The sequence below is a fragment of the Dermacentor silvarum genome, chromosome 4 (genome assembly GCF_013339745.2).
Source record: "Dermacentor silvarum isolate Dsil-2018 chromosome 4, BIME_Dsil_1.4, whole genome shotgun sequence".
NCBI classification, from domain to species: domain Eukaryota; kingdom Metazoa; phylum Arthropoda; class Arachnida; order Ixodida; family Ixodidae; genus Dermacentor; species Dermacentor silvarum.
Window position 1 is genome coordinate 16,923,768 of NC_051157.2, and position 13,842 is coordinate 16,937,609.

Consider the following 13,842-nt stretch of genomic DNA (forward strand, 5'->3'; position numbering starts at 1 on the left):
AGCCTTCTGCATATACGTCTATGTTTATTTGACTCGTTCTTCCAATCATACATTCTAGGATAAACACGCCATCTTTCTCGCGTTATGGCGATTTTCTTTCTTATTTTGTCCTTCCCGCCTCGACTTCCTCGTGTTATTTCCTACGCCCCCTTTTCTCGTCTGCATCGCCAACGTGGACAGCCTCATCTTTCTTGTAGGCAATCACTTCTCGGAGCCTCTCCCTATAGTACACGGGAGCGAAGCGATTCATTTCCTTATACCCACAGCGTTGCGCCGGGTTCCTCCAGATAATTTTTTTTTGATCCGATCTGGAAGTGAACCGATCCACACCGAAACCTATTAAAAAAGAAGTACGTGTTCTTACAGGAAAAAGAAACGGCCATATTTATTAATTAAGTATCAACCCTCATACGCGAACGGCCTTCGAGTCTTTTTCACAACCTTAGATAAACGACGCGCATCAATCTGAAGGAGAAGCCACGATGAAGTCAGGCCTGCCTATGTCAAACATAACCACCAATGCTGGTGATGCATGGACACCGTGCGAAACAAAAAGAACCTCACTTATAATGGAAAAAGGGTGTAACTAAAGCGTTTAAGTCTAATACCTCTGTCACACGAGCACGCAAAAACTCTTTTAAGCAAGCGGTCTTTTACCAAGCTGAAAGACTTTTGAATGAAGAGGTGTTGCACAGCAGACACACGGCGCCGACGATCTCCTTTTAGTGTTTCCTTCTGGACACACTACCGAAAGCGTGGCGCTAGCGTTCGAAACAATATCGGCAAAAAAAAATATCTTATATATCTCGAAATATAAAGTGAAAAGTTATTGTTTACACGTTTTTCAAATAAATTGAACATAAGAAACGTTAATATAAAGATTTATTGTAGTAGTTTAAAGAGCGTCATCACGTGACATCCCCAGCCCGTTCGACCTGCTTACGAGAGTACAGAAGAAAATGAGCATTACTGGGTTTACTACACCTTCTGCGAGACATAAAATTATTTTTATGATGAGCCTGGGCGACGGAAAATTACGCATTCGATTATTTTCTTTAATATATGATAATTGCCGGTGCCCACTGGTTTCGAGGCTACTCCTTTTCCGGCCGTAAAGGAGATCGGCGAACTCCTCTTCCAGAAAAGACCGCTTCTGAAAAAGAGATCGCTCCCTGTCGTGTGTCTGCGGGCGAAACTCTTTTTCGGGAAAAGTCTTTTTGCTCAAAAGACTTTCGAGTGCCCGTGTGACAGGGGTATAAGTCTTTGAAGCTGCTCCTTTCTACAATAAAGCCCAATATTATTGCTAAATACGGCGAGAGAGAAAAATATATATTGCTGAAAGACATAATAATGTTTTTTTCAGAAGAACAGTGAAGATATCAGGTGGCCAATGCATGTAACCACCACCTCTCTGGAATCGTCGCCTGACCTGCCAGGGTAAACTCCACAAGTTTTTATGTTCTCCCAAACAGTGAGCGGCACTAAATTCCTGAGGGTCAATGCTGCTTTTAAGTTGGAAGAACTTATAGCTGGGCTAAATGGCAATCCATCTTGGTAAAAGCTTAAGAGCTCAGAATACTTATTTTATCACGCACATTCGCACATTTAGCACCTACATTCACTGTGTTCGGTGCTCTTAAGCTTTTACTAAAATGCCGCTTTTTATTATGAGTTTTTGTTCACAATCATTCACACCCGTTTCACATTGAGATAAAAGAGAGGTTCCGTGGGGTTCGTCGAGCTATCATTAATAAACGTGCGCTGCTGCCTATAAATAGCAGCCATAAACCTTGATATCAGTGAACAGTACTACTAAACAGTAACCAAAACGGCCGTAGGACAGGGCGATGGTTATCACTCCTAAGCACAATGCATGAAAGAGTTAAATCAGCATTATATTGGTTTACTTTGAAGCTTCGCACACGGCTTATAATATTTCGGGGACTTTTTCTTTATGGTGTTGCTACGCTTCTGCAAGTCAGCGAGCGTTTTGCTGAAGTGCTGTTATGTGAGAAGGAAACACTGGCGCCGTACCAACCGCCTACATCTCCCACGCATCACGGCGACCACTTCCGCTAGCTGTGAGCGGATTTAATCTTGTTTCCCATTGCGCAGTTCATTGAGGAAAATAAAATTCTACGGTAGCTTGTTATCGTTCTTTCTTTTTTAAGATTTTTTTATTAGGGCTTGTTGCCACTCGAGATATTTTACGCAAAAGGCAATAACTTCATGTACGTTCTCGTATCCATGAGTCCTTTCGCATGATATAACTGGCCTTGATTGACATGTTTATAGCGTTGTTTTTTGTTTTGTTGTGTGTGTGTTCGAAATGCGAGAAACAACCCTAAATTTATTAGCATCACTACTTACCGTAGGATGGCGTTGTACTGAACGATTACTGCCACTTTTGGCTGTTTTCGCTCATTATTTTAGAAAATTCAGTCATATCTTCCAGAAAGTGCAGGGAAATGTGGGGCGGAAAAGTACAGCGCTAATACAAAACATGTTTTTAAACAGATCACCTGGATTAGGTATTTTGTCTGTTTCGACTTATGTTAGGACACGCAATGACACGCAATGTCTAAAGAAAAAAGCCCATGCGTCCGCTAAGTCCTTTTGCTACGTAATATCATCCTTTTTTCGTTCTTTTTCTGTTTTCAAGAATTTCAAATCAGCGAGGTGCTGTAATTCAAAATGACGGCCACATAGGTGAAATTAGAATATATACCTTGACAAGACTGCGTAGGCAGCACGTCAGAGAAGCTCTCGAGCTTAGAGAAATGACTGCCCTTGACATTTCACTACGAGCGCGAGTAGAGAACCTGTACCGCATGCAAATGAGAGCGATAAACCAAAGCAGAAAGCCTACGAACACGAGCCATGTGTTTTAATTTTTCGCATCGCAGGTTTCAAAGCCCCCAAGGAAAGAGTGAAAAACGAAACTAAAATACACGCATCAATACTTTGAGCCTCGTCTGTGATGTCTCAGGGAGATAACCGTATTCGTGGAAAGCACGCAGGTACGTTGTTGGCGTGCCTTTTTAGGGAGAATAAATGTACCTGTCACGTGTTTAGCATACGTGGGCTTCTACCATACGATGCTTTGCTCGGATGGATTTTTCACATACGCGCCATGGCAGCAGAGTATGCGTAAGTGGAACCTTGCCACCGCGAGTCGCCACAGCTGATTGATTGATTGATTGATTGATTGATTGATTGATTGATTGATTGATTGATTGATTGATTGATTATTGATTGATTGATTGATTATGCTTAAGTCAAGAACATCACCTGGACAATGACAGATGCCATAGAAGAGGGCTTCTGATTAGCTTGGGCTAAACGACATTTTTGAACGCATTTCTATAGCTACGCGAAAGCCTTTGGCGACAGTTGTTATTTATTTATTTATTTATTTATTTATTTATTTATTTATTTATTTATTTATTTATTTATTTATTTATTTATTTATTTATTTATTTATTTATTTATTTATTTATTTATTTATTGCCCACAGAACCTCAACTGTATAACAGAAAAAAAAAAGGGGGGGGGCAGTTTCAAGGCAGTTCAAGGTCATGGTTCAAATATGATGCTTTCAATGAGATGTCATTCATATAGCTGAAGAACGGTGGCACGGTGAGCAAGTCAATTATATTAAGATGACGAAGAGCTACCGAGTAGACGGATTGTTTTTTTCGAGACCATCAGCATTTCAGCCAGCGCTGTCGCCCACGCCAATCGAATTTCCAGCAGCCCACCAGACACGAAATTCGACAAACAGTCGAAGGATGAGCTTACAGCAGCAACGTGATGTCAGAGCCCGTGGAATAAACAAACGCAAATGAGGCAATAAATATTTCAAGACCGCACAGAAAACATCATATCACCACGTAGCATGTAGAAATTTTTAAAAAAGGGGGAAAAAAAGAAAAACGTTCTGCGCACTCAACTCACATTCGTGAAGCGGGCAACTAAATGCTGTACAACTATATTCGATGCATACAACTGTGTTCATTTTCATCTTGTGTAAGTGTAATCTCGTGCAATGTATATATTTATGCACCACGCAGGTCACAAATTCAATATCTAAAAGTTACCTTTGCGTAGCACACCGTTCACGAACTCTGCGGAAATGAAAACACCAAATCTAGCTGGTGCATAGTGTGAGACGTCTATATCGTGCATGGCGTCACGAGGGCGAAGGTGATGTACGACGCTTGTCGTGGAAAGAATGACATTGAGACGCGTATGCACATAGAAACATTACGCACATCTAATTGCATTCAGAGCTTTCATGTTCCTTGTGTCGAAGTCATAAGAAGCCAACAAACAGATGACACCAAGGACAACATAGGGGAAATCACTTGTACTTACTAATTGAATTAATGGAAATGAAAACGGATGAAAAAACAACTGTCCGCAGGTGGGGAACGAACCCACGTCTTCGCATTACGCGTGCGATGCTCTCACCATTGAGCTACCGCGGAACCGTTTTCCCGTTTTTTCATTCGTTTTCATATCCTTTAATTTATCATTTTCTTTAATTCAATTATTAAGTACAAGTAATTTCCCTAATGCTGTCCTTGGTGTCATTGTTTGTTGGCTTCTTATGGTATGATAAGAAAAATCGGGCCCCTCGGTTCCCTTTCTTCTTGTGTTGAAGTGGCACATGCGCATTCTCGGGGATTGGCCGAGATTTGGCACATCCTGAGCGGCACATCACCACTGGTTCAAGGTTGTGGTAGCTCAAATATAACAAATTTAAGGAATTCAGAGAAGCCATTCAATATTAGACGCGAATATCATGCCTTGAATATTAGGCAAATGGCAGAAAAAGCTTCGCTCTAAAATATAGCAACGGCGGTGGACGCCTATCATATCCGTACACTGACTCTGACATAAAGCAATTCAACACGAAAAAAAAAAGATAAAAAACACGCGCATAGAACTTTACCCGGAGCAAGTAAACGGCCCAGCACTGCACACGAAGGAAGTTGATGCAAATTTTAATTAATATATATAAAACACAACGCGCATGAACATGTTTCACTGTGGAATCTGCAGCGTGCAATACGTCCCTTCTCTTCTTGCCTTTCTACGTTAGCCTGCGCTTTCGTTTTGTTGTAACCGGTCGACACTGGGATTTGACTGCGATGAAAACAGCCAGCTGCTCCCACCTCGTGCTATTGGTGTTCGATTTCGTGGCTTACGTTTTGTTCAGAGTTCAGGCGGCCCATTACCTCACTTTCTCCCCCCCCCCCCCCCCCCCAAAAGAAAGAAAAAAGAAAACCTTTAAAAAGGGGGAACTAAAGAAAAAAGACATGAAAAAGTTGCAACAGCTCTACAACTGCAAAGTTGTACCACTGCTCCAATTCTTGTTCGCTCGAGAACGCCATCTGGGCAATATAAATGCGTTCAGTTTGCCCTAAAGTAGCCGCCGAGTAATCACTCGGCTGCTGAGGCAAGTGCAATTTATCGTAAGTTTTGTAACAGTGCAAAAGTAACACAGACAAGAGGAATAAAAACACGACAACACAGCGCAATTTCTTTTTCGTTCGATTAGTTCAATGCCGTGATCCCCGAAAGTAAAGAAGACAACCGAGCCAAGCCGATCCTAGCGGTGGGATAAATACTGCGAGCGTGCTAACAGAGCGACAGCTTGTGTATATGTTTAATATTTACGTTAATAAATCTTACGAAGCTGTTTATTTACATAATAGTGAATGTTTTCACTGGCTTTGTTACAAAACAAGAATAGAACAGGAAATGAAAAGCTGCATAACGTTAGCTGGCAGGCTTCGGCTGCTTCTATTTAATTGATCTTTGATTCAAGCAACACAACATTAGTAAGACACTTTGAGGGAGCAAACACTACCAGTTCCAAATTAAAAATATATGTATAGGTAGTTTTGTATTTCTTTCTATCAGTGTAAGAAACAATTCTCGACATTTCATAATCAAGAGCACACAGTCAAGTGCCGATAGCATGTACTTTCCGCTTCAGCGATGGTAAAGCTTGGCGGATAAGCTCCGGAAAGATATGCAAAACTTAAACCAAAACCTAAAAAAATTATCCCAGTCGTTAAAACTCCTGGTAGTAGTTTTTGTGACACACGAGGTTTGATTAACATAAATTGCTTAGAAATTAATCCCTCCAAAACTAAACCTCTTTGGTTTACGCCTGTCTAAAACCTGGTAAATCTTAGCCTCTAGTCTATACTTAGGATCACAAAATGTAGAACTTGTGCAGGAGGTCAAGACATTGGGTGTGATTTTTAATCAGCACATGAACTGGAACGCACATGTCGATCGTGTGGTGAAATGTTTGGCAAAGGCCTGTGGTATACTATGTACATTTCGGCAGGTTTTTCCACCCAAGGTTAAATTGTTACTTTATCATTCTACGTTTACCCCTCATATCAATTATTGTAACCTTGTAAAGGGAAACGCATCAAAAAGAAACATTAACAAACTCCTTTTATTACAAAAGAAGGCGATTCGCCACATTGCAAATGCTTCTTATGACGCGCACACAGCCGAGCTGTTTGCCACGCTGAACGTGCTCATATTTTCAAATTTAATCTTATTATGAAATATAAGCACAGTTTGAAATTTATTAATAAACTTTTTTAATGTCATTTAATCTCAGAAAATTTCATCAACGCCAATACAATATTAGGAACAGAGACCAATGGTTAATACCTTTCTCACGCACAAACCATGGATTAAATATACTAGAACACTACATGCCCATTTATTAAAGACACATTTCCAAAGAATTGATTTGTACCGAATTACTAGAAAACAGTCTAAGAAATTTCTTATTCGGAACACAAACTGATTACATCCAGTTTTACCATTACAAATGTCGCACTTATGAAATTGTTATGTAGTATCTCTTATTCAACTAATATTCCTATAAGTTAACATTATTCATGTTTGACTATAATACGCATCATTTATTTTAGTGAAATAATTCCTTAAATTCATTGTTTATACGAATGTATTTAAGTTTAATGTTATTTACCCATTCCACTACGTACACCTTTACTGTGTATGTGAAATAATTATATCATTAATGTGTTTCTTTTGGTGTAATGTCCTTGTAGGAATGTATATCACTACACCTTTATATGCGTTGCTCACCTGTATTCGTTATGTTCATTGTATCATTGTATGGTTTGCTTGTTATCCTCTATGCCAAGACATGGGCAGGAACCTCGTGAAGCTATTTTGCTGTAGCTTTTGTTCCTGGACAAACATTTTCCCCCTTTCTTTGTAAGAGGAACAAATGTGAAATAAAGAAGTTGAAGGTGTTCTCCACACGTATACCAGCGAATCAGTGATCTGCTCCGCCTGATTACGGTTCCCTAGTGGGTAATACTTCCTGCACCATATCGGAGAGACTTTCAGACTCTCTGAACGGAGTTCTTTTTCAATCCATCACTTTCTTCTCCGCCATAGTCATTGCTATCTTTTTCTACTTTTACTCTATTCTCTCCTTGCCTAAGGCTGAGCACAAAAATTAGTACATTTATTCATCGTATCTACTGAGAAAAGGACCAGCAAATAGCTGCGCTGAACTAAATAAATAAGTAAATAAATAAACAACTCACCGAGCAAACAAATCAAACATGCAGTCAGTCAGTCAGTCAATAAAAGCGCCCGACGTGCCATAAAAATTTTCAGAGCACTTTCCCTACTGTGAAGATGGAAGCCAGCGAGGCTGCGACTATGGTTGCTCTGCTATTGTGAATATTGCTATAGTGAGTTTATATATTGTCATTATTGACTATATTGAGCGTCTTCGGCATGTTCGTCAAAGAGCAAGGACACCGGCGTCTTGTTTTTGCCCTGCGCGATGGCCAAGTAGTGCGTTTGCTGCGCCAAGTCCGCCCCATCGTCATAGATTAGCGCATGAGCCACAGCGTTCATAGCCGCGGCACACAGCACGGCATTGTCAGGATCCTGGAAGATGTGCTGAAACGAGCGTCCGTTCCGTAGCGAGCCCAAAGAGCAACTGGTGATAACGGCGATAGCGCTATCTCTACGTCACGAGACAAAGGGGCACAACGATTGGTGGGACGTGCCGGGACAGAGTATCTCGACACTTGTGAAAGAGGCATCGGCGGTGGCGAGGCGTATAACAATGGGCCATCCATCATCCGTTTTGACACCCATGCTAAGGCACAGCTGGCATGGAGCCAAGCCACCACGCGCATGGATCCGGTCGGTCTACATCTCCTGGAACCTAGCCCTTAACAGCTTCGCTGTAATAAGGATGGAGCAATTAGATTTGGTTGAAGCGATATCAATTTAATCAAATATAATAAGAGCCGATTTTTGCTGAAAAGTTGCTTTCATGAAGCTGTTGTCATCACATTGTGCAAAGTCACGATAAATTGTTTCGTACATGTAAGCGGCATTGTAGATACCCGAGAAGCCTCGTCCTAGTTGTAACACCACGTGTACTGACATACCCCGCGTTTTTTTTTTTTTTTCACAAAGAAATTTGAATACGAGTGAGATGGACCAGTGAAGCACGTTTTCAGGTAGGCTACATGGGGACTGCAGCAGAGGCCTAGGTCAACGATGGCCTCTAGGAATATTTCCATAGTACCATCGAAATTGATCAGGCCCAGGCACACGCGGTTCGTCTTGTATTGTCAAGGTGCACCTCGACAGCTCAAACTATTGCAATACATCATGATACGCAATTACGGATCACATTATTTTGGAAGTGCTCAGAACAGACATCGGGCACCGTGGCCGCGACACGTCCCGCTTTCATAAGACCGACCCTGTACCTCTTTCTCACAAAATTACCTCTTTCTCTGCAGGCGATTGCCAGGCGGTTGCTTACTGCAACCGCCTGCTGGTATACTTCCTCGGTGTTTTGTACAACCACAAGTTTGACTTTCAGTGCCAGATTGGGATGAAAGCAGGATTCTGGTCTCGAGCTCTCAAGCAGCTACATCTACTCATGCCGCACGAGACATATAAGGACCATCTTAAGATTTACAGAGATGGCTCGACAACTGCGGACGGATCTGCAGGAGCTGCGATCTTCCCTGCAGAAGTCATCAACAAAAGCTTGATACCGGTTGCCGAAACATCGATTGCTGCAGAGCGTGCTGTTCTTCGTAGCGCACGTCGTGCGATACTAGTGAGGAACCACCACTAAAATGGAACGTTCTCTCTGATTTTAAAGCAGCACTACAATATTTGCCATTCGCCATCCGGCGTCTGGGAGTACAAACAAATAGTACTTAAAGTTACAGAGCTATACTATCAACTTAGCTGCTGTATTTTCCTTGAAATGAATTAAAAAAACTTAAATAAATCACATCAAATCGAATAAAACTCGCTGATAAAGGACACAACAAAAGGTTTCAGTGCCTTCCAGGCTTTTGTGGCCTCTTGGGCAATGAACATGCCGGTTAAGCTGTTGGGAGAGCTCACGAAGATGCGTGCAGGAACCCATCTCGCTGTCAGGAACGGACGCCACTACAAAGTTTCGCATGCTTTCCCTTGATGCCACACGATACATGTAGAACACGCCAGGCCTCCGGCATAACCGGCTGCATTGCCTGGGCCCACCTCTCCGACTCCGTATCCCATCTGGACTTTCACGAACCGAGACAACTATTCTTTGCCGATTGTGGCATGATGTAATTCCCTCTATGTAATACCCTCTCTGCGGGCCTTTCGGGGAATTTTTAAATAAAATAAAATGAAGGTTTTACTTTTACGAATACTTTTGCTTGCCGTGTGCGTGCCTGCGTCCGTGCGTCTTTATGTGTCTTCTTATCCCTGCTTAAGTGTACGGTTTAAAACCGCGGGTTTCTCTTCCGGTTAACCTCCCTTCCCTTCGCATCCATGTCTATCGCAAAAAAACGCATTGCAATACGGCTGGGAGTATTAAAAAACTTATTACAAAAAGCATATTAAAAAACAGGGTTATATCGAAATACAGCTGCTCGACGGTAACCCATTGACTCAAAGAAATCCATCGTTACTAAATATATTAACCTTACAAAGTGCGCAGCATTTTCAGACCGGTGACAGCCGCGTCCCGCGTCCTCCTAGCGCACATAATAAGACCTTGTTGACATGACATGAAGGAAGTCAAGAGCCATAGAAAGTGTCGTTAGCCAGCTTTAAAACTTTCAAGTTTGTTTTGTAGCGCTATCTATGAAACAGCGGGAGTTTTGTTCCAGTGCATACTGAAAACATGAGTGCAGGGAATCGAGTTAGAAGAGTGCGTAGTACCGAGATGTTTTTTGCTCATTGCAAGTGTCCGGTTACATCCGCATACGGAAGATATTTTGTGGCCTCGCCCTTAAAGACGTCCCCGCACGTGCTCTTTAAGTGGCCACAACTGGAAGATTCCAGTGCGTTTTTTTTTTTAAGAAAAACAGGGATTGAGTTTTTAAACAGCAAGGGAACGCAGAACAAGAATTGTTTGCGTTCACCGAGGACTCTGCCTACGTACAACATGTGTTGCTTCGTAAGAATAGCTAGAGCAACGGAAACAATAATGACGGCGGTGATCGAGTTGAGCACTCGAACAGTAGCTTTTTGTTTTTAATTTTTTCAGTGATAGCACGTCTGAGAGGAAGTGCACCGATCCACTTGATGGATGGGACCCATGTCCGGAATTCTGATCCAACGCATGATTGAGCAGGAATGTTTTGAGTAACTATTTCGCCTATACTGTAACCGGGAAAGAAGAGAGCCAAAAGAAAGGTAGAGAGGCCAACCAGAGTAATAATCTGGTTTGTGATACCCTAGTCGGACAAAATGTGATCGATGCCTGAATGAATCGTGGAAACAAGTGAATAAAGCCGGCGTTTCGGCACATGCGCCTGTCGTCTTTAAGAGGTGGTCACGGGTGTTGGAGCTCGACTGCTGCGTATACCTGTCGGGGTGTCAGGAGCCTAAAACTATTCGCTCATCCCCTCTACCCCTGACTGGATGATTCTCGCCAAAGCATAACAATACCAACCCTACCTGCTGAACTACGTCCGGATGGGCCTGGAAATGTTCACCAGCGGAGCCTTCGACTGAAGGCTCCTCCCTGACCTAGCGGCAACCCGTAAATATCAATAAAGTGATCAATTCATTCATTCATTCATTCATTCATTCATTCTCACTTAGGAAGCGGGCTGCTGTCAGTTTTTTGAGAGCACAGCTCAGGTGTTCACTGATGAGAGATGGAATAGCGTATAAAATTCAATATGGTGTAAATTTAAGAACTTATCTGAACCACACGGTGCAGTGAGCCAATAAGCAACGTAAAATATGCGGCAAGATTGAAACAGGCAAAGTAAATAGAGAGAGAGAGAGAGAGATAGCAGGTTAACAATAGTAACATTCAGTTGGCTAACATATGCAGCCTGTAAATGGATTTAAAGATTGCAGAAGCAGTAAAAGAGAAGTGAATTGTTTTTATAAATGGCAGTGAACTAGCTATAGCATGTCACGCAGTTTGCATGTCCTAAAGAAGCGTAGCCAAGCGTTTAAAGCTGGAAATGCATGGTACGAGGCGGTGTTAGATATCACGTCAGACGAGTCTGCTGCAAAACGGCTGCTCTGTTTGTTGGGATTTGTTGGAGCATGAAGGAACCTGTTGGAAGCTTCTAGGGTGTAGTTGTTGAATACACTAGTCGTTCGTCCGAGTCGCACGCGGGACAATATGTGTCGATCTTTTGCCAAAGGCTCTCGGCGCAGTCGGCGCGGGCGCTCTTGTGCACTCTTCATCGGAGGCAGTCACACATGAGATGTGTGATTACCTCATGACATCTGCGTGTGTCACATCCATGCCTATTTATCATTTCAATGGAAAATAAACATTCGCGAAAGCCATGCCGAATCACAGACAGACGGCGCAGCAGTCGATTCAGCTCGTAGTTTGTACATGTCTGACCGTGGCTTTCGAAAAGCTTCACATGTATGCCCAAAATAGCTTCGAGTGACTTCAGCATCATTGAATTCCGCCGTCGGTTGGTAATCCCACTACGCTACCGAAGAAATTTCAAAGTATTCTAGGGGAAAAAAGCGCGAATAAAGGGGAGTTTTGATAAATTCCGAAACAAGAATCGCGAATAAGATTTGTGTCTATAGTATGCAGGGCGAGAATTTTACTGTGCTTGTTCCAAGGGAGAAGCTGTTCTACGAATGCCTCTCAGGACCATCGAATAATGAGGATTTCTTATTAAAGCTTGGAAACCAAATACTGCAGCTACACAGCATGAAAGTGTGGCTCTGAAATGTCTTTCTTGTTGAAATGGGCATAATACTGAAAGAAAAATAATATTAAGTGAATACTGAGCTCCGGGGAATAGTTACACGAATACCTAAAATCTCACGGTAAGATCTTGGAACTGCGTCTCAAAATAGGTTGACAAGTTATACTTAATAAACCTCCTAATTAAGAAAATAGGATCACTAGGTCAAGCTAGTAACTACGCAACTTATCCTGAATAATTAGTGCAACCCGAGAGATACAGCTTTTCGAGCTTAACTGAGAACAAAACCAAAGCTGACGGCAACATTTAAACTTCTCTGATGTCTCGTACACCATTAGCCGGTATCTTCTTTTTTTTCTTTTTTCATACCAGTCGGCTTACGTCAGGACTTACTTCAGCGGGTCGACATGTGCATTCCCGTTCTAACGAGAGCGCAAATAAGGAAAAACGAGGCAGCCGACGCCGCAGCAGCGTCTCTGGCACGGCCGTGACGAGCACCCGGGGACTCACTCCTCAGCCGCTGCACGCAGATAAAACCGAGATAAAAAGTGAAATGAAAGCATCCGGGGAAAGCTCTAGCGTCACGATAGAAAAAATAATAATTCCGAGCCGAGCTAGTCAGAGTGTTGGAATTCATTCTGCGGCAAGTCTGAGCAAGACGAGAAGTGCTTTCTGCCGGTGGCGAGATTTGCGTGAGCTGCTGCGTCTGGGGGGGAGGGGGGTGGGGCGTGATTTCCCTCGCGGATATTGCACCTCCGCTAGAACACCCAGAACGGCGTGGGCGTGCCCGCCCCTAGATTTGATCGTACCTCCGTCTATATGTGAGCAGGCACGTGCCTGTGTAGTTGTGCAGACGTGCAAGGCGTGTACTTTGTAAATCATTAAAATCTCGCTGCGTGTGGTATGTGGAATGTTGTTTCGTCCAGTGTACGTGCGTGTGTGTGTTCGTGTTCGCTCAAAAGAGGTAAAATGTGTGCTCCGGCTGTGTATGGATGAATGCATTGTATGTATGTATGTATGTATGTATGTATGTATGTATGTATGTATGTATGTATGTATGTATGTATGTATGTATGTATGTATGTATGTATGTATGTATGTATGTATGTATGTATGTATGTATGTATGTATGTATGTATGTATGTATGTATGTATGTATGTATGTATGTATTCTACGATGGATCATATCCATGTCATCAACCAGGTAATAGAGAAATCTGCAGAGTACAATCAACCTCTCTATATGGCTTTCATAGATTATGAAAAAGCATTTGATTCCGTAGAGATACCAGCAGTCATAGAGGCATTACGTAACCAAGGAGTACATTATGTATACGTGAATATATTGGCAAATATCTACAAGGATTGCACAGCAACCTTGGTTCTCCACAAGAAAAGTAGAAAGCTACCTATCAAGAAAGGGGTCAGGCCAGGAGACACAATCTCTCCAATGCTGTTCACTGCCTGCTTAGAAGAAGTATTCAATTTTTTAGACTGGGAAGGCTTAGGAGTGAGAATCAACGCTGAATATCTCAGCAACCTACGGTTTGCAGATGACATTGTCCTATTCAGCAACAATGGGGACGAA

General features: G+C 42.4%; 1 protein-coding gene and 1 long non-coding RNA gene across 2 annotated transcripts in view; one reads left to right on the plus strand and one right to left on the minus strand.

Moving 5' to 3' along the window:
* Positions 1–3,020, plus strand: part of LOC125944659 (uncharacterized) — a 71,304-nt gene extending 68,284 nt beyond the window's left edge. Inside the window, exon 3 of the long non-coding RNA XR_007466333.1 lies at positions 2,907–3,020. This is a non-coding gene — a long non-coding RNA (uncharacterized LOC125944659). The remainder of the gene's footprint in view (positions 1–2,906) is intronic.
* LOC119449534 (uncharacterized) overlaps positions 1–13,842 on the minus strand; it is a 224,527-nt gene that overhangs the window by 75,188 nt on the left and 135,497 nt on the right. The gene's annotated exons all lie outside the window — the stretch shown is intronic.